A 6,000-nucleotide genomic window follows, 5' to 3' on the forward strand; every position below is an offset into this window, starting at 1 on the left:
TGCACACACACACAGAGGAATAAAAGTTACAGCATAAGAAATATATTCAATGACATTTTCATAGTGTTGTATGAGGACAGATGGTAGCAGTTTTTTAGAAGTTTTTATTTAAATTCCAGTTAGTTAACATACATAACATATGTTAACATATATACTAACATATGTTAGTTATATTAGTTTCAAGCATACAAGTTAGTGATTCAACACTTACATACAACACCCAGTGTTCAGCACAACACGTGTACTCCTTAATCCCTATCACCTATTTAACCCATCCCCCCACCACCTCCCTTCTGGAAACCATCAGTTTGTTCTTTATAGTTAGGAGTCTCTTCTTTCTTTTTTTTCTTCTTTTTTGATTATTTATTTATTTGACAGAGAGCACAGGCAGAGGTAGTGGGAGAGACAGAAGCAGGCTTCCTGCCAAGCAGAAAGCCCGATGTGGGGCTTGATCCCAGGACCCTGGGATCATGACCCGAGCCAAAGGCAGATGCTTAACAACTGAGCCACCCAGGCACCCCAGGAGTCTATTTTTGGTTTGCCATTCTCTGTCTCTCTCTTTTCCTTTGCTTATTTGTTTTGTTTCGTAAATTCCACATATGAGGAGTGAATGTCTTTCTCTGACTTATTTCACTTAGCACTTAGCAAAATGCTCTCTAACTTCATCCATATAGTAAAAATAGCAAGATTTCATTCTTTTTTATGGCTGAGTAATATTCATATTCATATATATGTATACATATATATATGTGAGTATATACACCATATATATGTGAATATATATATGAACATATGCACCACAACTTCTTTATCCATTCATCAATTTTGGGCTTTTTCCACATTGTGGCTACTGTGGACATTACTGCTATAAACATTGGGGTGCACATGCCCCTTTGAATCAGGATTTTTTTATCCTTGCGTAAATACCTAGTAGCACAATTGCTGGGTCATAGGGTAGCTCTATTTTTAATATTTTGAGGTACCTCCATACTGTTTTCCAGAGTGGCTGCACCAGTTTACATTCCCACAATGTTAGAGGGTTCCCTTTCTTGACATCCTCACCAACATCTGTTGTGTCTTGTGCTGTTTGTTTTAGCCATTCCGAATAGACATTTTTTCTTTTTGTTTGTCTCTCTTTCTTCTCCTCTTTGTTCATTTGTTTTATTTCTTAAATTCCACATATTATTGAAATCAAATGGTATTTGTCTTTCTCTGGTTGGCTAATTTGACTTAGCATTATAGTCTGTAGATGCATCCAAGTTGTTGCAAGTGACAGGATTTAATTAATTTTTATAGTTGAATGGTATTCCATTATATATAATATACATAATATAATAATGGAATTATTGGAATATGGAAATAATGGAATATATATAATGGAATAATGGAATACTATGCAGCTATAAATATTATACACACACACACACACACACACACACATATATATCTCACATCTTCTTTATCCATTCATCAATCCATTTACACTTGGACTACTTTCATAGCTTGGCTATTGTAAATAATGCTGCAGTAAACATATATGACTTTGATTTAGTGTTTTCACATTCTTTGCATAAATACCCAGTAGTGTGGTTAATGGATCATATGGTAATACTATTTTAACTTATTAAGGAACCACGATACTGTTTTCCACAGTGGCTGCACCAGTTTGCATTCCTACCAACAGTTCACAAGGGTTCCCCATTTCTCCATATCCTTGCCAACACTTGTTTCTTGTGATTCAATTTAGCCATTCTGACAGAGGTGAAGTGATACCTCATTGTGGTTTTGATTTGATTTCCCTGATGATGAGTGTTGTTAAGCATCTTTTCATGTGTTTATTGGACATCTATTTGTCTTCTTTGGAGAAATGTCTGTACACGTCTTCTTCCTATTTTTCACCTGGATTATTTGTGTATTTGGTGTTGGTTTGGTGTATATGTTCTTTTTTTTTTTTAAGATTTTATTTATCTGTTTGTCAGAGAGAGAAAGCACAGGCAAACAGAGTGGCAGGCAGAGGTAGAAGGAGAAGCAGGCTCCCTGCTGAGCAAAGAGCCCAATGTGGACTTGATCCCAGGGCCCTGGGGTCATGACCTGAGCCGAAGGTAGCTGCTTAACTGACTGAGCAACCCAGGCATCCCTGTTCTTTTTTTTTTTTTTTTAATTAAATTTTTTCAGTGTTCCAAGAGTCATTGTTTATGCACCACACCCAGTGCTCCATGCAATATGTGCCCTCCTTAATACCCACCACCAGGTTCACCCAACCCCCACCCCCTTCCCTCCAAAACCCTAAGTTTGTTTCTCAGAGTCCACAGTCTTTCGTAGTTCTGTATACGTTCTTTTTTTAAAAAAATATTTTATTTATTTGACAGAGAGAAATCACAACTAGGCAGAGAGGCAGGCAGAGAGAGAGGAGGAAGCAGGCTCCCCGTGGAGCAGAGAGCCCGATGTGGGGCTCGATCCCAGGACCCTGAGATCATGACCTGAACTGAAGGCAGAGGCTTTAACCCACTGAGCCACCCAGGCGCCCCCGTTCTTTTTTTTTTTTTTTTTAAAGATTTTATTTATTTATTTTTCAGAGAGAGCACAAGCAGGGGGAACAACAAGCAGAGGGAGAAACAGGCTCCCCATTGAACAAGGAGCCCAGTTTAGGGACCTGATCCCAGGACCCTGGGGTCATTACCTAAGCCATAGGCAGACACTTAAAACAACTGAGCCACCCAGGCATCCCTATAAGTTCTTTTTCTATTTTGGATACTAATCCTTTATTGGTTATGTCATTTGCAAATATCTTCTCCCATTCTGTAGGTGGTCTTTTATTTTTTAAATATTATTTATTTATTTATTCATTTAAGAGAGAGAGAAAGCACGAACTGGGGGAGGAACAGAGAGAGGAAGACAAGCAGACTCCCCACTAAGCAGGGGGCCTGAAGCAGGGCTCAGTCCCAGTACCCTAAGATCACGACATGGGCTGAAATGAAGAGTTGGATGTTAAACCAACTGAGTCACCCAGACGCCCCAGTAGGTTGTCTCTTAGTTTTCTTTGCTGTGCAAAAGTATATTCTTGCCTCCATTGTTGAAGATGAATTAATCATATAATCACTGATTTATATCTGGGATTTATATTCCATTCCATTGATCTATGTATCTATGTAGTTATGTGGTCCCAATAGTCCATTTTTGCTTTTGTTTCCCTTGACTCAGAAGTCATATCTAGAAAGATGTTGTTATGGCCAATGACAGCAGTTACTTCCTCTGCTCTTTTCGAGGACTTCATGATTTCAGGTCTTCCATTTAGGTATTTAATTCATTTTGAGTTTACTTTTGTGTATGGTGAAAGAAAGCAGTCTAGTTCTCTGTATTTAAGGTCTGATTCTCCTTTTGTTAATTTATTCATTTGTTTTGGTTTCTAGAATCCACGTATAAGTGAAATCATATGGTATTTGTCATTCTTTGACTGATTTATTTCACTTAGCAATATACTCTTTAAGTCCATCTATGTAGCAAATGGAGCAATTTTACCCTTTTAAGGCTGTGTAATAACCCATTTTATACACACACACACACACACACACATTATATGTGTGTATACACACACATACACCCCCCCACATCTTTCTTATCAATTCATTTATTGATGGACATTTAGGTTGCTTCTCTATCTTGGCTATTATAAATAATGGTGCAATAAACATAAAGCTGCATATATCTTTTCAAATTTGTGTTTTTTTTATTTTTGTTTTATTTTTATTTCTTTTCAGCGTAACAGTATTCATTGTTTTTTGCACCACACCCAGTGCTCCATGCAATACGTGCCCTCCATAATACCCACCACCTGGTTCCCCCAACCTCCCAACCCCTGCCCCTTCAAAACCCTCAGGTTGTTTTTCAGTGTCCATAGTCTCTCATGGTTCATCTCCCCTTCCAATTTCCCTCAACTCCCTTCTCCTCTCCATCTCCCCATGTCCTCCATGTTCTTTGTTATGCTCCACAAATAAGTGAAACCATATGATACTTGACTCTTCTCTGCTTGACTTATTTCACTCAGCATAATCTCTTCCAGTCCCGTCCATGTTGCTACAAAAGTTGGGTATTCATCCTTTCTGATCGAGGCATAATACTCCATAATGTATATGGACCACATCTTCCTTATCCATTTGTCTGTTGAAGGGCATCTTGGTTCTTTCCACAGTTCGTTGACCGTGGCCATTGCTGCTATAAACATTGGGGTACAGATGGCCCTTCTTTTCACTACATCTGTATCTTTGGGGTAAATACCCAGCAGTGCAATTGCAGGGTCATAGGAAAGCTCTATTTTTAATTTCTTGAGGAATCTCCACACTGCTCTCCAAAGTGGCTGCACCAACTTGCATTCCCACCAACAGTGAAAGAGGGTTCCCCCTTCTCCACATCCTCTCCAACACACGTTGTTTCCTGTCTTGCTAATTTTGGCCATTCTAACTGGTGTAAGGTGGTATCTCAATGTGGTTTTAATTTGAATCTCCCTGATGGCTAGTGATGATGAACATTTTTTCATGTGTCTGATAGCCATTTGTATGTCTTCATTGGAGAACATATCTTCTGACCATTTTTTGATATGATTATCTGTTTTGTGTGTGTTGAGTTTGAGAAGTTCTTTACAGATCCTGGATATCAACCTTTTGTCTGTACTGTCATTTGCAAATATCTTCCCCCATTCCATGGGTTGCCTTTTTGTTTTGTTGACTGTTTCCTTTGCTGTGCAGAAGCTTTTGATCTTGATGAAGTCCCAAAAGATCATTTTTGCTTTTGTTTCCTTTGCCTTTGGAGACATATCTTGAAAGAAGTTGCTGTGGCTGATATCGAAGAGGTTACTGCCTATGTCCTCCTCTAGGGTTCTGATGGATTCCTGTCTCATGTTGAGGTCTTTTATCCATTTTGAGTTTATCTTTGTGTACGGTGTAAGAGAATGGTCGAGTTTCATTCTTCTACATATAGCTGTCCAATTTTCCCAGCACCATTTATTGAAGAGATTGTCTTTTTTCCACTGTATATTTTTTCCTGCTTTGTTGAAGATTATTTGACCATAGAGTTGAGGGTTCCACTGGTCTATGTGTCTGTTTTTATGCCAGTACCATGCTGTCTTGGTGATCACAGCTTTGTAGTAAAGCTTGAAATCAGGTAACGTGATGCAGCCAGTTTTATTTTTGTTTTTCAACATTTCCTTAGCAATTCGGGGTCTCTTCTGATTCCATACAAATTTTAGGATTATTTGCTCCAGCTCTTTGAAAAATACCAGTGGAATTTTGATCGGAATGGCATTAAAAGTATAGATTGCTCTAGGCAGTATAGACATTTTAACAATGTTTATTCTTCCGCTCCAAATTTGTGTTTTTGTTTTTTGGGACCCAGTAGTGGAATTATTGGATCATATGAGATTTCTATTTTTAATTTTTTTAAGATTTATTTATTTATTCAGAGTAAGAGAGAGTGAGGGGGTGGGGCAGAGGGAGGGGAGAGAGATAATGCTAAGCAGACTCTCCGTTCAGTGCAGAACCTAACAGGGCTCAATCCCACAACCCTGAGATCATGACCTGAGCCAAACCAAGAGTCAGATATTTAACCACCCCAGCACCACTCTATTTTTATTTATTTATTTTTTGTGTGGTAACTTCATAGTGTTTTTCACAATAGCTGTACCAGTTTACATTCACAACAGTGTATTGAGTTCCTTTTTCTCTACGTCTTCACCAACACTTGTTACTTGTCTTTTTTATTTTAGTCATTCTATCAATTAGTCTTAATTCATCCTCCTGTTAGGTGATGTATCACGCTGATTTAGTTGCAAATGTTGAGCCACCTTTGTGTCCCTGGAATAAATCCTACTTGATGATGCAAGATGATTTTTTAATGTATTGTTGAATTCAGTTTGCTAATATTTTGTTGAAGAATTTTGCTTCTATGTTCATTGATTAGTGGCCTATAGTTTTATTTTTTACAATTTTTTGGATCATCGGTCTTGTT

The sequence above is a fragment of the Meles meles genome, chromosome X, assembly GCF_922984935.1.
Source record: "Meles meles chromosome X, mMelMel3.1 paternal haplotype, whole genome shotgun sequence".
Taxonomy (NCBI): domain Eukaryota; kingdom Metazoa; phylum Chordata; class Mammalia; order Carnivora; family Mustelidae; genus Meles; species Meles meles.